Source organism: Sciurus vulgaris (genome assembly GCF_902686455.1).
Source record: "Sciurus vulgaris genome assembly, chromosome: 1".
Taxonomy (NCBI): domain Eukaryota; kingdom Metazoa; phylum Chordata; class Mammalia; order Rodentia; family Sciuridae; genus Sciurus; species Sciurus vulgaris.
The window spans coordinates 69,380,170-69,402,499 of NC_136461.1; the positions used below are offsets into that span (position 1 = coordinate 69,380,170).

At 34.5% G+C, this 22,330-nt stretch overlaps 1 protein-coding gene across 7 annotated transcripts in view; it reads left to right on the forward strand.

Moving 5' to 3' along the window:
* Nucleotides 1-22,330, forward strand: part of ADGRL2 (adhesion G protein-coupled receptor L2) — a 623,949-nt gene that overhangs the window by 409,265 nt on the left and 192,354 nt on the right. For all 7 annotated transcript variants that reach the window (XM_079147428.1, XM_079147431.1, XM_079147427.1 and 4 more), the window contains one exon: nt 557-598. The gene's annotated coding sequence lies outside the window, so the exon portion shown is untranslated. The remainder of the gene's footprint in view (nt 1-556; nt 599-22,330) is intronic.

Below are 22,330 nucleotides of genomic sequence, written 5' to 3' on the forward strand. Positions count from 1 at the left end.
TAGAAACTTATAGTTAATTGATAAGAAAAAGAAAAAAAAATGCAAATAAATAATTCCTTCTTAAAAAACAGGATCTTGGAATTCAAATTTTGTTTCTCAGCTCCTACTTCTGATTTTCAGGTCAAGATTCCAGACAAAAAATTTATTTACATTAAAGTGGATATAATGATCATTAATATTGACTTTAGGAAACTAAAATGCCTCCAATTTTCCCTGAAAGAATTTTAGGTGTAGCTGTGCCATCTGTATCAATGAAAAATTCAACAGGTGAAGGGAAAAACACTGACAATTTTTTCTTAATCCTATAATATTTGTTTTGCAGAATATAAAATGTCTTATTCTGTATTTGAAAGTACTTATCATAACAATTGCTTACTCCTAAGGTAGCTCTGTCCAAGGGCATGTAATAAATGTTCAAGAATTCTTAGGACACTGATTTGTGTTTTCTGCAGTAGATTTACTCCATTTTTGTTTTGCTCTTGAAGCATTGCATTTGACAGTTAGGATCCCTGTGGATGGTGGTATAATAAATAATAATATTTTCTTTGCTTTCCAGGGTATTTATGGCACAATGATTAATTTCATCTTTCCCAGAATGGTAAGTAAAGAGCTCTTTCTATATTTGATAGTACTGAAAACAAACAAGAAAAAGTGAACCGGAATTAAAAAAGTAGAGTATCATTTACTAAACATATTGAATGATCTGATAATTACAAGGCAGCTTATACTTTTGCAAAGAAACCAATGGTACATTCAAATCCTGTAAACATTCCCTAGTCCTCACAAAATATACGGCACGTTCTTCAAAGGGAATGTAAGGTTTTGCTTTCTCTACTGGATTGCAAGTGAACATAGTATATTCCACATTTTGTTTCCTGGGTAATTTATTTTAACATATATAGAGATATAGAAATAAATGTGGTTTACATTCCATGAGAAGAAAGAGAAGGCTTAACTGTGATACATGTCAAGAGTAGATCAGAGTCTTTTGGAATTTTTACTGCTACATAAAAACCGATTGTAATTTATCTTTGACCAGGGCTGTGCACATCAGTGAACTTAAAAATATTTATTTTCTAGAAGCATATATCATAACAATTCCTAGGCAAGTTAGCTATTGTCTGATTTTGTTTAAATACATAATTTGTTGCCTTTATTTTATGCTATTATGACATAAAGGTAATACTTAGTTATAGTTTTGATCATAATCTCTTTACCATCCAAATTACAATAAAAATGAATCTTGCTGAATAGGAAAGACCAGTGTAAAATATTTCTCAGCAAGTTATTACTGTATCTGATATAGACCCACCACCACCACCACCACCACCACCACCACCACCACCACCACCTCCAGTGGTTCTTGGATACTTTCTATAAAAAGAAGGAATTTCTTTTTGGGGGATTTGGGGATTGAATCCAGGACCTCAGACATGCTAGCCAAATACTATACCACTGACCTACATCCTCAGCCCAGGAATTTCTCACTATAGAAAAATATTGCTTTGAAATCAACCAAACATCACCAAGTGTTATATTAGAGAAAAAGCAGAGCGAAGGAAAAAAAAAAGTAATATGTTGTGTGCTTGTTTATGCAGCGGGGGGAAAGAGTTGGTATTATATTGTTCACATAGAAAAAAACTCAAATGGTACACCAAAAAGTGGGAATATGAGTAATTGAATCTTCTTCCTTCTTTATTTTCTGAATTTCCTGTAATAAATGTCTTAATTTTAATCAGAACAAAAGCATTATTTAAATAACAAACTATTCAAAAAGTATGTTGATTATTAAGTAAATATGTATATGTAGAATTGAGGAATACTGCTTTGGGCCAATACTGCTTTGTGCCAAAACAATCTCACATATTTAAAAAAAACAAAAAACAAAAAAACCTTCTACCTAATCTCAGGGAAAATCTAAAAACATAGATGAAGATTAATTGGGTAAAAACTATATTTTTTAAAAAATGTATTAAGAGGGAGAAAAAAAGCTATCATTTCAAAAGATTGATTCTGGTTAAAAATGTGTATCTATAGTTCATCAGTGTGGAAATTAGATCTTTGGGTTCACATTAACTTTTAGTATGTTATAATTTGGTATTATATTTACTTTTATTTTCCTACAAGAAAGAAGGATCTAACTAGGAAAAGGTTAAAGTAAAAGGTGAAATTTTAAAAATTAGTTTATTGTTTAAGCCAGTAAATGACCTATTTAACACTAAGAGAAAATGTGCATATAAAATGTGCTGTGTAATTTACCCATCTTAAGTCATTGTTGGGTCAAGTGTAGTAGAAGAGCACTTGCCTAGCATGTGCACGGTCCCGGGTTCAATCCCCAACACCGCATTAGCCCGTTGTGGCCCATTCCTATAATCCTGCTACTTGGAAAGCTGAGGCAGGGGGATCACAAGTTCCAGGCCTGCCTGGGCAATTTAGCAAGACTCTGTCTCAAAATAAAATAAAAAGAGGGCTGTGGGTTGCACACAGGGAAAAACAAAAAAACAAAAAACTTACTATACATTGTATAAAACAATATGGTAAGAGATAAGGAGTCACCAGAAAAAGTGTTAATGAGTTAAGGCGTAAATTTCAATCATTTGTAAAATTTGCTTAAGTGAAAGTCTCATCCAAATTATATTGTGTAAATAGGACTTACAGAGTCATTCTATATTACTACTTTTAAAATGCATCTGAAAATGCAACCCGATTGCATTTTCCCCTGATTGGGAATGAGATGGCATTGTAAATTGTGTTCAGACAAAAATCAAGCATGAACCTTTCCTGAAGAATGGGAAGCCAAAATCACACCAATTTATATGTGGAAATACATATTTCCATATATTTTTACTGCCAAACTTTTAATGGGAAGTATTGGGGATTCAAATACTTAAAATCACAATTTTCTTTTTTGCATATATTTTATAAAATCTTCAGTATAGCTGATATATCATGATATGTTAGAAAGAAATAAAATTAGCTTCCTCATCTATAACTAGGACTACTGCAAGGTAAGGCAACAAATTATTAGATAAATAAAGTGGTCACTGGACCTATTTCTTTCTGATATGTAAGTGTATAACTTTAAGCAAGCGAAGTTTTAAGTTATTATGTGAAATGAATTAAAATGTAACTATGTACTTTATTGACATTTGTCTATTAAAACTGAACTTTAAAACAGAATAACCTTCAGCATTCCAATTTTTTCTAAAAGATTAATGGTAAATACCAAGTATTAAAATAAAGAGCCAGGCACATGCCTATAATTCCAATGGCTCAGCTTGGGAGGCTGAGGCAGGAGGATCCCAAATTCAAGGCCAGCCTCAGCAATTTAGTGAAGCCCTCAGCAACTTGTAGAGACCCTGTCTCAGAATAAAACATAAAAAAAGGGCTGGGGATGTGACTCAGTGGTTAAGCACCCCTGGGTTCAATCCCTGATACCAAAAATAAAATAAAGAAAACTTTACAAGGTTGTTAATCTGTATTTTAACAAAATAGATCTTCCCTCTAATTTCTTTTTGAACCACACCCCCAGCCCTATTTTGTATTTTATTTAGAGACAGAGTCTCACTGAGTTGCTTAGCACCTTGCTATTGCTAAGGCTGGCTTTGAACTCTCCATCCTCCTGCCTCAGCCTCTTGCTTCCCCCTCATTTCTAATTCTGGCTGTGCTTAGAGAACAAAGTTTGAATGTGCATTTCTGTGAACAGTCTAGTCTTCATCCAACATTAATAAAATGTACTTTATTTTTGAGAATGTTAATAAAATTTTATTACATTCTTTCATTAATAACAAAAGTTCCACACTGTAGTCAACTATAGCCGATGGCCATTTTGTCATTTGTCCTTTAAAATTCCATGACTGTTTCCAACCTTAATAGGTCAGCTGATAGTAACATAAAGCATTGCTAACTGGCCAACAGGTTGATAACTTCCAAGATTTCGAGAATAAGCAGACAAAAACAGTCATCTCCTTTACCTTCAATTAAAATTGCATGCAATTATTCTTGTAGATTATAGATCTCTTTTGGGATTTCCAAATTCATATAAGTTTTTGGTTCATTTCACAGGAATAATATTCATCTTAATTAGCAAAAAACAATTGATGGGCTTTTTACAAGAGGGAGTTCACTCTGTGCACTGAGTACTGCCACTAGATTTTTTTTTTTTTTTTTTTTTTTTTAAAGGCCCTGTTTAAAGCTGTTGACTACAGCCAGGCCTGGTGGTACACTCCCATGAATCAGGAAGTGGAGGTGGGAGGATCACAGGTTTGAAGCCATTCTCGGCAACCTGGTGAGACTGTCTCAAAAATAAAAAAGGGGATGTAGCTCAGTGGTAGAGCATCCCTGGGTTGAAAACAAGTACACGAAGAAAAAATATAATAATAAAATAAAAAATATATGTGTGTGTGTGTGTGTGTGTGTGTGTAGTCAAAGCATTGGATTACATTATTGGTTAGTAACCATGCTTTTGAACACAGGATGTCTTGAGTGGTTAGCCTATTTTGTTTTAACTTCCTAACTTTCCTAAGCAAAATCCTAATTTGCCTTCTGAAATAATTTATTACCATTTCATATTGGTTCAACTAAATAAATAAAAATCATGTTAAATTGATAAAAGAGTATGTCTGCTCTGTTATTTAATTCTAGTACATAATTTCTAGGGTTAAAATATTTCCTTCAAAAATATTTAATATTTAATAACTAAAAAATAAAATGTATACAGGGTATGGTGGCCCATGCCTACAAGCCCAGCAACTCAGAGGCTAAGGCAGGAGGATTTCAAGTTTGAGGCCAGCCTCAACAATTTAGTAAGGCCCTAAGTAACTTAGTGAGATCCTGTGTCAAAGTAAAAAATAAAAAAGGACTTGGGATGTGACTCACTGGAAGAGCACCCCTCAGATCAATACCAATACTACTACTAATAATAATTACTAGAACATATGCAAGAATTAAATCACATATCTGTGTGCCAACAGTTTAAGAAAGAAAACAACACTATAATGGTCTTTTTAAGTCCTCTGTGTGCCCTTATATGATTCTTTAACCCTCTTCTGCAATCAGAGCTAAACATTATCCTAATTTTTTCCATTCTTTTCTTTTCTTTATAATTTTACATCAAATATTTGTATCCCAAAATATACAATTGTTTGGTTTAAATGTTTTGCAACAGCAAGATGTAAGTGAAACATTCGTCTTTGATTTTCCTGCTTAACACTAGGTTCTTGAATTTCAATCCTCAGCAGCATATTGCTATAATTCATTAGTTTACATTGTTGTATAGTATTTTATTATATGATATGATTCTTCTGCCTTAACATTTGGGGGATATCTGGATTGCTTCCAGTTTTTTTTTTGTTTTTATTTTTGTTTTTTTTTGTTTTTTGTTTTTTTTTTTTACTATTACACACAGAACTTCTAATGACCATTCTTATATAGGTAAACATAGATATGTATAAAAATATCTTCAGGACTAGTTTTTAACTGGAGATGATTTTGTCACTTAGGGAATACAGGGCAATATCTGCCAGCATTTTTTCTTGTTATAATGGGGATATGCTACTAAATATCCTAGTTAATATTCAATATCTTGTATGAGACACTTAGGACATCCTAAAAGGCATAGGACAGTCCCTATAACAGAATATGCCTAATAAACTAATAATGTGAATTTGAGAGGCCCTCCTCTAGGATAACTGCTTAAAAATGAAATTGCTGAATATGAGAGAATGAAAAATTTCAAATTTATTAGATAATTCCTAACTGTTGTACAAAGAACTGATTTTATACTCCTACCAGGTATAAAGATAAACATCCAGTTGTTTTATATTCTTGATGGCATCTAATAATATTAAAAATTAAAATTTTTTTTATTAATTTGGTGAATGTGAAATAAAAATTCCTCATAGTTTTAACTTCTAATTCCTAATTCCTTAATTACTATTGAGATTGAGCATGTTTTCTTATTTTATTGACAATTAGGGTTTTCTGTTCTGAGAGGTACATGTTAATAGCCCATTTTTTTAAAATTAAATTGTCTTCTACTGATTGACTTTTAACTAATATCTATACTCACCCCCCCCCCTTTTTTTTATTTTTTAATTTGTGGGACAAATGATTTAAATTGCTTAGGGCCTTGATAAATTGCTCAGGCTGGCTTTAAACTTGTGATCCTCCTGCCTTAGCCTCAGAGTTGCTGGGATTATAGGCATGTACCACCATGCTCAGCTCTGTATTTTGCTTTTTATATGGAAGCATTTAATCAATTTGAAGTTCACTCTCATTTACAGTTTGAGGGAGAAAGAAGGTTTTCAAAATAGAAACTATAGTTGGCATTATGTATTGAATAGTTTGTGCATTCTTCAGTGACCTTCAAAGTTAGATTTGCCATAAATCAAATTTCCGTATATTTATGATCTAATGTTTTATCTAATTTTATTCTCTTGGTGGATTTGTCTGTCCTTTTGCCAATATCACAATACCTGAACTATAATTTTATAATCATTTGAAGTATCTGGGAAGTTCTTCTTATTCTTTGCAGGAGTACCTTGGTTTCTATGGTCTTTTTCTCTTCCACTCAAATCTCAGAAGCAGCTTGTCACTGCTTCCTCCCCACCACACAAAACTCAGATGAAATTTGTTAGCATCTAAGATCAATTCAAAGGCAAATAATATCTTATGACTTCTAGTGTTCCAATTCAAAAACATGGTCTACTTTTGTATTTACTTAGATTTTCTTTCAAAAAGGTTTGATTCCCCACATAAATTTGGTAGATTTTTCCCTAAATACTTTTTTATAAAACATTTTGTTGTATGCTTTAATGATTTATTGTTAAAAATTATAGTTTCTAGTATTTGTTTCTGTACATAAACAATTTTCCTATTTTAATCTCTATCCAGCAAACGTTCTAAATTTTCTTCTTAATTTGCCTAATTAGTTTGTATTTTCTATGGGATTTCTCTTAAAACTATCATATCTTCTGTTTAATTTGTTTCATTGCTTTTTTCCAGTCTTTATAATCCCTCTCTCTCTCTCTCTCTCTCTCTCTCTCTCTTTTTTTTTTTTCCTGCATGGTCCACTAACTGGACCTCTACTCCAGTTTGTATAGAAATGATCACAGATAACTTTTTCTTTTCCTAATTTTTGAAAGTAAATGTTTTGAACAATTCACAATGAATTAACAGGGATTTTGTAGATATCCTTTATCAACTTAGGAATTTTCCTTTTATTTTAATTTTGTTTTGAGTTTTTATCTTTAATGAATGTTGAATTTTACCAAATGGTTTTACTATACTGCCTTGGAAGATAATATCATTTTTCTCACAAAAGGCTGCTAAGCACTAAAACTTCTTTCACCTTAAGGACATTTACTGAATGGGGTAAACATGCATTTTGGTTTCAATGTCCTTGCTGGCAAAGGGGGAAAGGTCATAAAACCTAGGACTTAGTTCTGTGATCCAAAATGTATAAACCATTGTCCATATACCTAATCTGCAAACACACCCGACCCATGAAGGAAAGCAAATAAAATTACAAGTCTTAAGTGTGTGACTAAAGAAGAAAAAAAAAAAAAAAAAATCATGATCCTAAATGCCAGAATACAAACAAGCAACAACAAAAGAATTCAGTTTAAACTGGCACCCAGTAGTGCCTTTTGGGTCCAAAGACAATCCCCTCCAGAGTCCAGCTTTATCCCATCTCTCTAAGACTTCCCACAGATAAAATTCCATGAGGGTAAGACCACAGTCAGAACACACAAACACACTGAGGGGAAAGGGGAACAAGAATTAACTAAAGAAAGATAAAAGGAACAATCAGAGTCATAAGGACTTCACACGTTGGGATTCTTTCATTCTTATTTATTGTTTTCTTTTTTTAAAATTCTCAATCCTTGTTGCACATAAAACTGTTTTAAAATATTTTATCTTTTAGCATTTAATGTCATCTTAATTAACAGATAAATACTGCTTCAGAATAAAGTTAGAAATTCATAATATAGTCAAATTTAACCTGTATACTAAACCTAGTTACCAAAATAGGAATTTTCTGTTTAAACAAACAAGTAACATAATACTGTATTACATTTAAAAATAGTAAAACATATACTAGCTCAATGGTGTACACCTAAAAACCACCTCTGGAAGCTGAGGCAGGAGGATCACAAGTATGGGACCAGTTGAGTCAATTTAGTAAGACCCTGTCTCAAAAATAAAATAAGAAGGGCTGGGGACGTATCTCAGAGACAGAGCACTTGCCTAGCAGGTACAAGGCCCTTGGTTCTATCCCTAGCTTGGCTAACCATCCCCCTACCCCAAAATCATATATATGTGTGTAGTAAAATGTATTTTGATGACTATTATAATAGAACCTTTGTTCAAACTTTAATATTTTTGTAGACAGAAACCATTTACCTATTCAAAATGATGAGTTGAATACATCATAAACTATTAGAATCTGCTTTATTTTTGTGGTACATTTTTCACCCAAAATCTCTGTGACTTTTAAATATTTTCGCATTTGTGTTTTGAAAAATTGTCAGAAAGAAACTGTATCCTGACATGACTCCAAACCCCTCATTGCTATCACAGTGGCCAAAGCTGAGCTAATCATAATCTGTGTCTGTAATTTTTAAAACTGGAATTAGGGGACAGAAAACAGGCAAAGGAAGAATATGTGAGCTGATGGGTCTCGAGGAAAGCTAATTCTGACCCTTAATTCCAATTATTAAACTTCTAAGTGGTCTATGAACTAGTAAATTGCCTTCGTTGAAGATTGAGTTGAATTCTGTAACTTACAACCAAAATGGTCCTGAGAGCTACAGATATATAAAGAAAATAAAATTCTGTGATGGTTTCCCTGCATGCCCAAACTCACAGAAGGCAATGAAGGAATAACATGTATAGTATTTTTTCCACCACAAGAGGAAGGACTAGGAAGAAGTGGGTCAGTACTTTTACTAAAGCCCTGCCTTGACCAGAATGCACATGTCCTCTGATGTATTCCAGAGGCAGCTCAGAGTAAGGAGTGCCCCAAATTATTTCTATGCCAAGATTCAAGGCACCAGCTGTATTTTTTTTTTTTTTTTTTTTTTTTTTTTTTTTTTTGGTGGTGGTAGGGATTGAACCCAGAGCCTTGTGCTTGTGAGGCAGGCACTCTACCAACTGAGCTATCTCCCCAGCCCATGCACCAGCATTTTGATAATTAAATTTCTGGTACCTAGAGAGACTCCATCGAGAAGATCTTCCTAGATGCAATATTTTTTACTTTCTACTTGAGTTTTCCTATGGTCTTAATGAAAAAGGAAGGGGCTGAAGTTTAGGAGACGAATGTAGCAATTTTTTTCTTTTTTTGTTTTTGGTATTGGGGATTTAACCCAGCAGTGCTTTCACTGCTGAGGTATTTCCCCATTTTTGCAAACTGTCTCACTAAGATGCTTGGGGCTTCAATAAATTGCTGAAGCTGGCCTCAAATTTGTGATCCTCCTGACTCAGCTTGCCAAATTGCTGAGAGTACAAATGTGTGCCACTGCATGTTAGGTACCTGCTGGTCTATTTCCATTTATTTCTAGTTAGGGAGTATGGGCTGAGTTGTGTCCATCCAATTCATATGTTGCTTGATGTCTTAAGCCCCAGAACTCCAAAACATAAATGTATTTGGAGACAGGGTCTTTGAAGAGTATAGTAAAAATGGGGTTGGCCCTGATCCAATATGACTGGTATCCTCATAAGAAAAGGAGGTGAGGACCCAGAGGAAGATGACCTGAACATAACAGAAGACTGCCACCTACAAGTCAAGGAGGAGAGGGACCTCAGGAGAAACAACACTGCTAGTATCTCTATTTTGACCTTCTAGCCTTTAATACTGGTAGAAAAAAGATTTATGTTGCTTAAGTTACCCAGTCTATGGTATTTGTTATGGTAGCCCTAAGCAGAGGAAAATATTAAGTTATATAATGTCCTTACTTACTGCTAGTCAATCATCAAGGTCGGTCAAGTCTATCCATAGAATTTCTTTACAACATCTTCTGTTCTCATTATTACTTTTTAGTTTAGACTCTATTTTTCTTACTTGAAATATTCTAGTAATGGTTAACTTCTCTCTTCATTCTGATAAAGGGATTCATAGTCATGCTAGGGAAACCCACTGGATTGCAAGCTGGTACAGAGCAAAATCTGCTCTTCACTATCTACTTATCTTCCTTGCGTGGTCCAGGGTTCCCAAGCATGGCTATGCATCAGAATTTTGGGTGACATTTTTAAATGATGAATTTTTTAAAACTCCCACATCATATCTATTGAATCAGAATACACAAGCATGTGGGCTAGAAAGTTTATTTTTAATATGTTCCCAAGTTGACCTTGTGAATACTGCTTTTACTTTTTTTCTTTTTTTCCCTCATCTTATTAATAATCATGTGACAGTTTCTCCCAAACTTTTTACCTTCATGTTTTGTCATATAGTCTTACTGAGCCATTCAATATAAAAATATTTGGTGGTTTTGTTTTGTTTTTGTGGGGTTTTTTAAAGTAATATATTTAGTTATGCTTTGTTGAAGTAAAATAGTGATTCTTTTATATTGATGATGCATTTCAATAATTTTCTTCTTGAGGTTGTATGTCCTTTGTAGGTTATGTTATGCCCATCTTCTGAGAAGCTACAAAAATGTCATTAGGATGCTTTAATACATATAAGCATCCTAACAAAACAAATGAAGCCTATCCAGTTTGTTCCCTGTAAAACTGCTAAGTAGATTTCAGCGTTACAATGTCCTCTTCATCACTATTTCCAACTATGTGAAGAGCATTTGGGAAAATATGGCACAATATTTAATTTCTTATAATTATTTTCTGACCTGGCCCTATTAATATTGATAAAAGTTATATGGCAGGACCACAGGTAAAAGTCATGTAGAGTTCACCTTGGAAAAGGAGGAGGGAATGTCTCAAATTTGTCTGGTCCCCTATATTGTAAATTCAACTTATACACTTATCATTTGACAAAAATTGACAATTTTCTCCCCTGACAAGAAAAATCAAACTTTTCTTACTCTAATTAAAAAATAACTCCAATACTGAAGCCGTGGGTCTTGGTTTCTACTCAGATAGTAAAGCATGATTCTAGCAAGGGATAACAAATAATTAACAATCCTTAAAGTAGACTTTGCCATGGTCTGTGTGTGAAATCAAAGGTGGTCCTTTTGACCATACGTGAATAAGAAGACAAAGCTTGTTGAACATATCTAGCCAAACTGATAGACTCAATGAATATTGCTTTGTGTCTACTATATCAAGCATTACATACAATCTAGGGAGATTAAAAAAAAACAACTTTTTCGGGCTTTCTTGGAGTTTTCAGTTTAGATAATAGAAATCCTTTTTTGGGGAGTTGAAGGAGAGGGAAACTTACCTGAGCCTGGAATGGCAGCAGAAGTAGAGTATATAAGAGGAGGTCATGCTCAAAAGACACTTCCTAAAGGGCAGACACTTCCTTGGGTGTCAATAGTCAGGGGTCAGCTGGGACTTCAGTGAACCAATGATCATGACAGCTTTCAGTTCAGTCTTTGCTGTCCATGCACACTTCATAAAAAGGCTGGTTCTGAAACCAAATATTATCTGTACACTACTTTCCTCTTCTGCATGTTTCATGTGTTCATTAAACAAATATCTTATTAAATGTATTTATAACATAAGGTCCCTTAAGCAGACTGAAAGGTCCACAGTATGAAGTGATATGTTAGCCAACAATAATTAAATATTAGTGTTTCCTGACTTGTGTTTGCATCTCCAGGGACAGCAAACTCACTATTTCTTCTATTGAGGTATTCTTTCTTTGAAAAATTCTGACTATAAGTGGTTCTGTTTTTAAACTAAAATATGCCTCATAATCCCTTAATGCATCTTTATTCAATCTCTTTGGGGCATTTGTAACAAAACTAATCCCTCTTCCACAGAGTTATACATTTTTTTTTCTTTACTCAAAAAATATAGGTGAGATTTTTATGAAGTTAGGATAGGCTTAGGAAAGATTTGGAAAATTAAGCGAAGTAGATAAAGAAGAAAATAATTATTTTCCCAGTACTTATTCTTAACATTTCTTTTCTTTTCTTTTTTTTTTTTTTTGTGGTGCTGGGGATCCAATTCATGGCCTTATGCTTGCAAGGCAAGTGCTCTACCAACTGAACTATCTCCTTAGCCATATTCTTAACGTTTTGATATTTCTATTTCTAGTCTTTTTCTTACATAGTATTTTTATTCTGTTATTGTATATGATTTTATCATCATATATGCAAATGTACACATATGCCTATACATTACATAATTTATTTTTATTTAGTAGGAGAAATCCCTGATAGAGAATAAGTGAGCAGGTATTGGAGAGACAGACCTCCATTCAAATTTAAGCATTATTGTTTGTTAGTATTTATTTCCTTATATATATTATTTAAACTCTTTCACTCTCAATTTTCTACTTATAACATTAAAATTATCTAGACTGTCTTGAGGTTGGTGCTAGCATTAGCAAGTGTAAAATAGTTAACGTTGTGTCTACAAAATACTAAATTTTGAGTAATGATTAAAATTATGTATATACTATTCAGATATAACTATCAAATACAAGAACTTTCAAGCTCTAAATCTTGGAATTCTTATAACCTTTGCATCCCATCTTCCTTAAATGTTACTCCTAGATGTAATCTAAACAATTAAAAGCAGAATTAGATTATGTTCTCTTTTTTTTTTTTTTTTTTTGCAGTACTAGGGATCAGACCCAAGGCCTCACACATGCTCAGCAAGAACTCTTCTACAAAGCTACATCCCCAGACCTCTCCATTATTGTATTCTTGTTTTTGTTTATTTATTTTTACAGGGGCATGAGTGCAGCAGTGCTTTACCACTGAGCTACATCCCCAGTCCTTTTGATTTTTTTATTTGCTAAGTTGTTGAGGGTCTCACTAAGTAGCTGAGATTGGCCTTGAACTTGGATCCTCCTGCCTCAGCCTCCCAAGTGGCTGGGATTATAGGTGTGCAATACGATGCCTGGATCCATTATTTTATTTGTATTCTAAATTTATTAAGACAGTCTAAACTATTCCTGTTTCATGGTGGGTGGCTGTTTTTGCAACCATGTTATTCCACTGATTTATAGCCAAGTAAAACTCCATGAGTATTGTTGCTAAGTCATACATCTTTCAAAGCAAAGTTGGGCGGTTGTGTTTTGGCACTAAGGCAGGATCTCATAATTATTCCCACCAAGTTATATATTATTAGATTTTGTCCATGTTTTAGTTATTTTTGCATCCTGATTTTATAATCCAAAGCCTTCCTTATCTTATGAAGCCTGTTTTTAATAAGTCATGCCTTCTTATAGCTTTATCTCACTCATTGATAAATATGTTCACATCAGACATTGATAAATATGTTCATCGCCATTGGGGGCAATCACTCAATCACTTATCAGAACACAATAATATATCTTTGAACCTACAATTTCTCCATCTGATTCACAAAGATATAAAGGAAGACTGAGTTCCTTGCTGTATCCATTACCCTGATGTGAAGGTTTACTAACTCTAACAGAAAAGAATGTATAAAATTGGGTTAAATCACTTATCCTTTTTAAACATATATGTTTGCCTAATAACCACTTTTTTAAAAAGCTCAAAACATCTTATAAATAAAATGTAGACTATCCACGCCCACTCCATCCCTGCTCCCCCGTCAGACAACATCAAGTTTAAGGATCTAAAGTTTGCAGATTCTGGCATATTTTAAATATAAGGCATTTCTGTCGTATGCCTCTTCCACTCTCCCCCACCCTACCACCAATTTTTAAAGGTAATCAGGTAAACACTCCATGATATCATTTAGAAGGTCCCTGGTAATAATTCATAGAGATCAAGAGACATGTTTGCCCCTAGACCAGTCAGGTTCTCCAAGTACAGTGTATAAGTTAAGTGCTTGACCCTGTACCTAAATATCTTGGGTCAGGTCCTAGCTCTACACTTTTGTAGTTGAATGGTCCTGGGCAAATTATTCAACCCTACAATAATGCATGCTTTATAGTGTTGTGATGATTAAAATCTTGAGTGCATGTAAATACTTAGTGTTTGATACCTACTAGGTCCTCAATAAATTTCTCTGCCTTATATCCTTTTATCTATTTGTCTTTCAACATCTAATGGTCTTGACTTCATTGAACACATATTTGTTGGGTCCTACAAAGTCCTACAGATACAGTAGTGAACAAATTAATGTCCCTGCCACATTCCAATGCAAAAGAGAGAAAATACTTAACATCTGTAAAATAATGGCAGTCAGTGATTGCATATGCAAAGTCCGAATGCCTGTAATCCCAGTGACTCAGGAAGCTGTAATGCAAGAGCATCAAGGCTAGCTGGGAAAGTTAATGAGACCCTGACTCAAAATTTAAAAAAAAGGGCTGGGGATATAGAGCACCCTACCCCTGGATTCGACCTCCAGTAAATCCGCCCTCACACCCCTCAAACAGAGAGAAAAGTCTAGAGGTCAGAGAGTTGTTTTTTGTTTTGTTTTGTTTTGTTTTTGTTTTTTCTTTGGTTCTGGGGATAGGTCCCAGTGCCTCACATATGTTAGGCAAGTGCTCTACCATTGAGCAACATCCCCAGCTCCAAGAACTATTTTTAAAAGGGCAGTCAAGGTAATCTATGAAGAGGTGAGATGTGAGCAGAGGTATGAATGAATCAACAGGGAAGAAACCTAAAAGATTAAGAGGTTTTGCTTTCTTTTTCATGAATGAATTTTATATCTTTAACTTAAAAAAAAAATGGGCCTATTCCTTTATTGATCTTTCCTCTTATTTCATGCTAAGGAAAAGCATTTTTGGTTCTTTTTAGCATCTTTCATAAGTCCCAGCTCATTTTGTGCTTTAGTGTTGCTGAATTTTTATAGGTCTATGCTACCTTCATATATATATATGCCTGATTATGTGTCCCCTTTTACCATCTTTTGCACATGCTGTTTTAAATTCAGAGCCTGTCAGTAAGTCCCTGTGCAGCACACTGGTTTCTTTAGTTTCCTCCCCATTTTCTTGCTCATTAGAATCATTTGTGTTTGCATAGGCAGAACACTGCTTAAATCAAACTCTAAGAGCGCATGGTTGCTTTTCCCCAAGGTTCCAATCATTTCCATTTTACCTACTGGTTTCTGTCAGAATTGGGTCCTAAGCAGGAGTTCCCCTTAATGCTTACTCTGCCTTCTGGGAAATGAAATTATCAGCAAGGCCAGTCAAGAAATTGTCAGTGTTTTGCTTTCTGAGAAATGAAAGTTTCTGCAGATACTTGGAGACTAAAATCCCTAACACTAAGATATGTTGCTGCCCTGTCAATTTTGTGGTCTGCAGTAGAAAAGAATCCTTCTCGTTCTCCTTCTGGCCAGAAAGTCTGTAACACAGTCACATAATGCTATTTCATCTCTGTGTTTCTTATTTTATATTCTAGATTTTTCTCTAGTGTTCCTCCACCCACAGGTTCTTGGATTTACACCTAGGGTCATAGCTTCTAAGTAGCAAGGCCAAGTCACCTACCTTCCAATTGACTTGGTTTAATTATATTTAAGCTTGATTTAATTATACTTTTGCTCATAAGTAAATTGTGGCCTAAAAAACATTATTTCACTTGCTTAAAGGTTTTGGGGATTTTATCACAATTGCTCAACAACCCCACCCATCCACCCGCCCACCCACACACACCCCGTAGGCAAGAAAATTTCATCCCTACCCTGTTACTTTCTATGAGTACCCCAGGGATTTACTTCCACTTGTGTGAAATGGAAATAATAATATTTGCCCTTCTACCTCTCAGGGATGTTGTGAGAAGGGAAATAGATTATTATAATAATATTTTAATGAATCAATATTTAGTATACTGTGGACTTTATTCCTTCTAATTTAAGTGATTTCCATTTTAAATTTTCATCATTGTTGAAATGTGATTACTTCGTTTTAATTTTACAATTTGCAGGTTATATCCCCCCAGATGAAAAAGCCAAGGTTTTAGCATTCCTGAGAACAGGGAGGTAATCCTTGCTGCATCCCTCCAGGGATGCATGACAATACATCCTCTTAACCTTTCAGATTTTAGTTTTCTCATCTGTTAAAGGAAGAACATCCCTTTCCGTTACAGCTGTGAGAATTGATACAGAAAGGCACACTATCAGTGGTTGTTTTTGTTCTACTCATTTTTTCTTTTATCCTCCTCTCCTACTCTATGAGCTTTTTGATGGCAGAGAGTAGTTATTTGTCTTCGTATTCCTAGAGTCTTGCACTCAATAGCTACACAGTGTGTTTGTTGAATGAATTATTTACCAAGGTGAACAATGTGGAGTGGGTCTGAGGGTGGCAGCATGTTGTAGGTCAATGTTTTTCCAACTGTACTCTTAAGAGCCAATATTGAGTTTTGTAAAGATGCTGCAGGAGTTGCAGAAGTGATGGGGATGTAGCTGGGGGTGAATTCTGCTCCCTATTTTGCTCTAATCAGAGTCGATGTAGTTGGTTCTCATTAATATATTGCGCTGCTATGTAAGATTGCTTTTAGAGGAACAGCTAAGAGAAAGGTGAAACAAGAAATGTAACTGGACAGAATGTAGGCTTTAAAAGGAATCTGAAAGATGCAGCTACAAATACTTTTTTTTACTGTTAGGCACCTTACCTTTCCATCTCACGTTTTCCTTATTTATCATAGAACTGATAATAGAACTGATAGCATTTCGGGTTGGTTGGAGATGGACAGGCAGATACTACGAGCACACCTGCTATTTCCCAATGTATCTAGCCAAGGATACAAAACTTGGATCCAGGCAGCTGCATGAATCAGGAGCAGGTGCATGTAGGCACAGCATACCTGGCTTGACTTTACTCCTCCTTGGGTCCCTATGGGCCACACAGCTGCCAGAGAAACCACTGCCAGGGTGGAAAAACATGATTTTTAAAAAAATCAAACGCACTCTCTGGAAGACTTTAATACCATGTCCTAGACACTTCCACATAAGGAAATGTTTAAAAACAAAGGGCTCTCCCAGCTCTAGATCCAAACTGTCACAGGAAGGAATGAGTACCTCCTGTAGGCAGGATGGGGAGGAGCAGGCAGAGTCAGAGGTAGGGGTCCCAGTGTGTTTCTCTTTTCATCTCCCCGTGTTCCCATCTCCCTGGAGAGCTATTTTGAGTTAATTTTTCTTTAAATCCCCCCCTCCCCCCAGGGGGAACTGAACCCAAGGCCTCGTGCATGCTAGGCAAGCATTCCAAAACTGAGCTACATCTCTGTTCCTGGAGATTTATTTTGAAGATTAAAGTTGGGGTAATACTAAAATATTTAATAATGCATAAAAGGTTGGGCATGGGCACCAATAGATCAGAACAGATGCTGGTCATAAACTACCAGGAAGCCCTGCCAGTGCATGCCAGCTGAATGCCAGCCCTAAATAAAGTAACATTAAAATGTCCTCACAATATTTGACACGTAGATGGTACTTGATTAATGTTCATCCCCTACCCTGCTTTCCTCTTCCTTTTGAATTAAATCCAGTAAAAACACAAAATGGCAACTCCAAGAAGAGTTAATTCCATGTAACAAAGAAGTCAAGTTTCTTATTTTATTTGCGCAATATATTAGAGGGGATAATTTCTACTGTCGAAATTTGTTTTGTGTTCTACAGTGAAATGGATATACATTTAAAAAATTAATGTCAGGGTTGGGGATGTAGTTCAATGGTAGAATGATTGCCTAGTATGCTCAAATCCCTGGGTTTAATGCCCAACACTGAAAAGAAAAAAATTAATGTGAACTCATCCCTGAACTGTAACCAAGCTTCTAACTAGTTATATATCCTAGCTATACCCAGTGGGCTTATTGTTTCTCTCCTCTGATTTATTTTCCCTGCAAGAAAGGGTTAAATCCTGGAATTAATGGTGGAAATGGGGGACCTCTGTTCCTTAAACATCTGGGTTTTTCTCCCTCCTTTTCCAAGACATTGTAATGCCCTCTTTCCTAAGAAGAACCTTTGCCAGCAGAATGAGTCCTTGGAAGCATGTGCAGGATTCCTTTAGGTAATTTAGCTTAAAAAAAAGTTGAATTAGCCTTCGGAGAGTTTTATTGGGTGGGACAACAAAGTTAAGCATTAGGGACATCTTTGAAGTCAAGGTAAAACTGGACTGAATTTACTTGATGGAGAAAACAGGGAAGGACAGGAAATATGGAATGACAAGTAACTGACCAGTTTCACCGTTTAGTGAGTCCTGCTTGGTCTCATCATCAGGTCCTATTTTTGCTGGGTATTGGCAATTTTGTAACAGCCCTTCTCTTGGTGTGGCTCTTAGCAAATGTAAAGGAAATTCAGCTTATTGGTAGAGTATATGCTTAGCATGCATGAGCCTCTCTCTGGGTTCAATCCCCAGTACTGGAAAAAAAAAAATATTGCTATAATATATTTGAATAAGAATGGTCAATATTGTTCCACATCAGCTTGTAAAATTTCAGGCATTTTGAAAATCTGTCAATTGTTTTATGCTCTTAATGGCACCAAAATAATAGCAAATATTTGAATAGCAATTATTTGCCAGGTACTATATATATTAATTCATATAAGACAACATAAGATATGTGCATTTATTATTCCACTTTTATAAATGAGGAAAGAGAGAGTTAATTTAAATGTAAGACTCCCTAACTTGTTCAAAGACATGTAGCTTGAAAATGATGCAGCTGAGATCTAAACTGAGACGATCTGTTAGACATTCTAACCTTTGAAATTATGTTATTTTTCTTTAAAAAAAGAAAGAAAGAAAAAATGAAAGAAAAGAAATTTTAAAATTAGCATTAATCAAAGTTAAGTAAATATACAGTATTTTATGAGGTCATTTTCAGATCTCTTCAAGGTAAAGGAGAAGAAAAATGATCAATCTTCAATACAGTTTTTATTTTAAAACAACATAAACTCTGTGACTTCTTTGAATGGAGGTGTCAAGCACTTCAGTGTGGTGTTTCAAAAACATTTGCAGAGTAAAGTGATTTCAAATGGCATTTACCAAATTCTAGACTGAACCAAACTGTAGAATTTTAGGTAAGAAGTGAATAAAAAGAATTTCAACTAGGTACCAAGCATCAAGACAAGAAATTCCTCCTTTCAAAGTACACATACTGTTAAGAGTTACAATAATAGTAAAGATGTTTCATATTTTAAAATACGAACAGACTAAACTAATTGGTCATAGTAATTGTTCAATTTTAAGAACTGAGTTTATCTTTTATATTGGGCAGGAAAAGTGAAAAGATAAAGATATGAAATTTTTGAAAAATAAATATTATGATTATTAGAAGCTTAATTTTATTATTGTCATTTAAAAGATCCTTGCTTAATAAAAGAAACAAAGAAAGAAAAAAACAGGTGCAGTGGTACACACCTATAATCCCAATGATGGGGAGGCTGAGGTAGGAGGATTGCAAGATTGAGGCCAGCCTCAACAATTTAGTGATGACTTGTCTCATTTATAAATAAAAAAAATAAGTAATAGGCTGGGGATGTAGTTCAGTAAAGCGCCCTTGGGTTCAAACTCTGGAAAGAAAGGAAGAAAGGAGGGAAAGTTTAAGAAAAGAAGGAAGGTAAATTTCTTATTATAAAAGGGAAGGCAGCCAAAGGTAGAGGAACACACTTGTTAGTTCAAATATTATGGATGTTGAGGCAGGAGGATGGCAAGTTTGAGGCCAACCTGGGCAACTTACTGAAAGCCTGTCTCAAAATAAAAAATAAAAATAAAAGGACTAGGAGTGTAGGTCAATGTTGGAACACCCGTGGGTTCAAACCCAGTAGTGTCACTAATAAGCAAATAAATTAAATGAATAAATGAAGTAGAACCAATCATATAGTTATCCATTCCCAATCTACACAGGAAGTTATTTGTGATGATTTTCTTTTTAATAGACTCTACCCCAACAATTAACAACACAATTCTTCCAATAAAGTTTTAACAGGGAAGCTGTTTAGATAATTCTTTAATAAAATGGTTGGTAGTTGGGGTTCACATGATCTCAAACAGAATTAAGAAAATACCAGTTAAATGAAAGTTTCATTAAATTGTTAAATAAAGGAGAGTAGTGTTTCACTAAGACTACTATAGTGAGCACAAAGACTTTTTCAGGAATTATGTATTCGGGATTTTGAAACACACAGAAACTACATTTAAGGTGTCAGCAGAAAATCAGAACATCTTCCTTGGAAATTCCTATTAATTAGTTTACTCTTTAAGATAACATTAGTACAATTTTATGGTATTTGGCAGGACAAAATTGGTTAAAATGCTTTTTGGCTTCTGGAGGTAGTAGAGTTTTGGGCTTTGACAGCTCGGTGAGTCATAAGTGAGCTAAGATAGAAGTATTGTACTTTTAGCATAATGTTTATTTGTCAAAGATGTTTTGTCTTAAATCCAAAATGTCAGGGTGCAAAACACAACCCTTGAAAAGTCTCATTGATTGTAAATTTTGATGTTCCCTGGGTTTGTCTTTATCTTATTTAAGTTGTTGGGACAGAAAAGGTACAATGGAGAAGGGCTGTCCTAGGTAAAATGTGACAATCAACTAACAGTTACCCTTTTCCAAATTCAGTAACAGAAATACTTTAATTTCTTGCCTTTCTTGAGATATTTCCACCTGTCCCCAAATACACACACACAGATACACTCAGTAACATAATTAACAGTAGAAACTAGAAAATCCTTCAGCAAATTGCCTACATATGTGCTTCAGTTTACCTAAAAGAATACACACATAAAAACTTTGTTATTCAATTAATTTTTGGAAACAAAGTTTCATTGAAGTCACTAATTTATAAAGATATTAAAATTTTACATATGGCTTACAAAATATAACAATGAATTGACTTAATTTTATTGTTTGCTTATTTAATTTGTTAATACGTAAATTTATGTGTGCGTGGGTGTTGATATGTGCACTTACGTAGTATAAGATGTCTAGATTATTTGACTTTGGGGTATTGCTGGGGATGGAATCCAGGGCTTCACACGTGCTAGCCCTCTACCATTGAGCTACACTCCTTTCCTAAAGGTTATTTGACTTCTCATATCTATTATCAGCAAAGGCAGTGTCATATAATATTTTCACAAGAAGTAGCCTTAATATTGAACTAAATATTATAATGATATTCATGATTATAGGGGTCTAACTCATTTATTTCACAAATACTTTATATCAACCAACCATAACTAGGCACTGAAAAGAAAAAAAACTTTTGAGACTAGGTAGAGGTTTCAAAATTACCTCAGTGTGATTGGTGCATGCCATTCTGAATAGTACCCAATACTACTACTTCCCGTGTCATACAAAGTTGGCAGTCTTTCCTAGTTCCAAGAATGTGGACTAATGACATAACTTCATGGTAGACCAAGTGCTTACCTAGCAGGTGCTTCAGGAGTCCTTTTTTTTTTTTTTCTTCAAACCTAAAAATTTAGACTTTAAAAAAAAAAATGACCTTTTAAAGACTTGTGGGGTGGTAGTGCACACCTGTAATTCAAACTACTTAGGAGGTTGAAGCAGGGAGATCACTAAGTCCAAAGCCAGCCAGGGCAACTTTGTCTCAAAAAATAAAAAATAAAAAAGCACCCCGGGTTCAATCCCTAGTACTGCAAGAAAAGAAAGAAAAAAAGAAAGAAAAGACAATTGTTTCCTAAAAAGGCCATGACTCACCAGGTGAGCTGGCCCATGCTATAATCCCAGCCACTCAGGAGGGTGGGGTTCAGTGCTTAAGTACCCCTGGGTTCAATCCTTGGATAGATCAGGGCTTTTTAAAAGTTGTATTAGTTATATTAGATTGCAGAGGGCTTCTTATGCCTCCCTCCTAAGATTTAATTATCAAGGTAATATGTACAAAATCTTTTAGCTGGTTTTATGGAATTGTTAGATTAGAGAAGGACTGGAGAAGAGAATAGCTTCCAAATTTACTAAATGTCACAAAAATAAATTTAGATTTTATATGTAAAATTCGGACCTTTCTGGTAAATTAAAATTTAAGGAATTTGTTGAAAGGATCAGTTGCAAAACTGAAATGAAAACTGAATGAACCTGTGAATACCTAATACAATGGAGGGAAGAGTACACTCAGGAAAGAAAGTAGGATGAAGTCTTCCCCCCAAAAAGGAGACTAGCAGGTAAAAAGAACAACTACATATCATTATGTTCAGTGTCAGAGATACTTAAATGAAAGTTAATTTTCTTGCACATTTAAAAATAAATTGATAAGAACCTGTCACAAATTTATTCTCTAATCTCACTATAGTTGAGGAATTATTCAATCA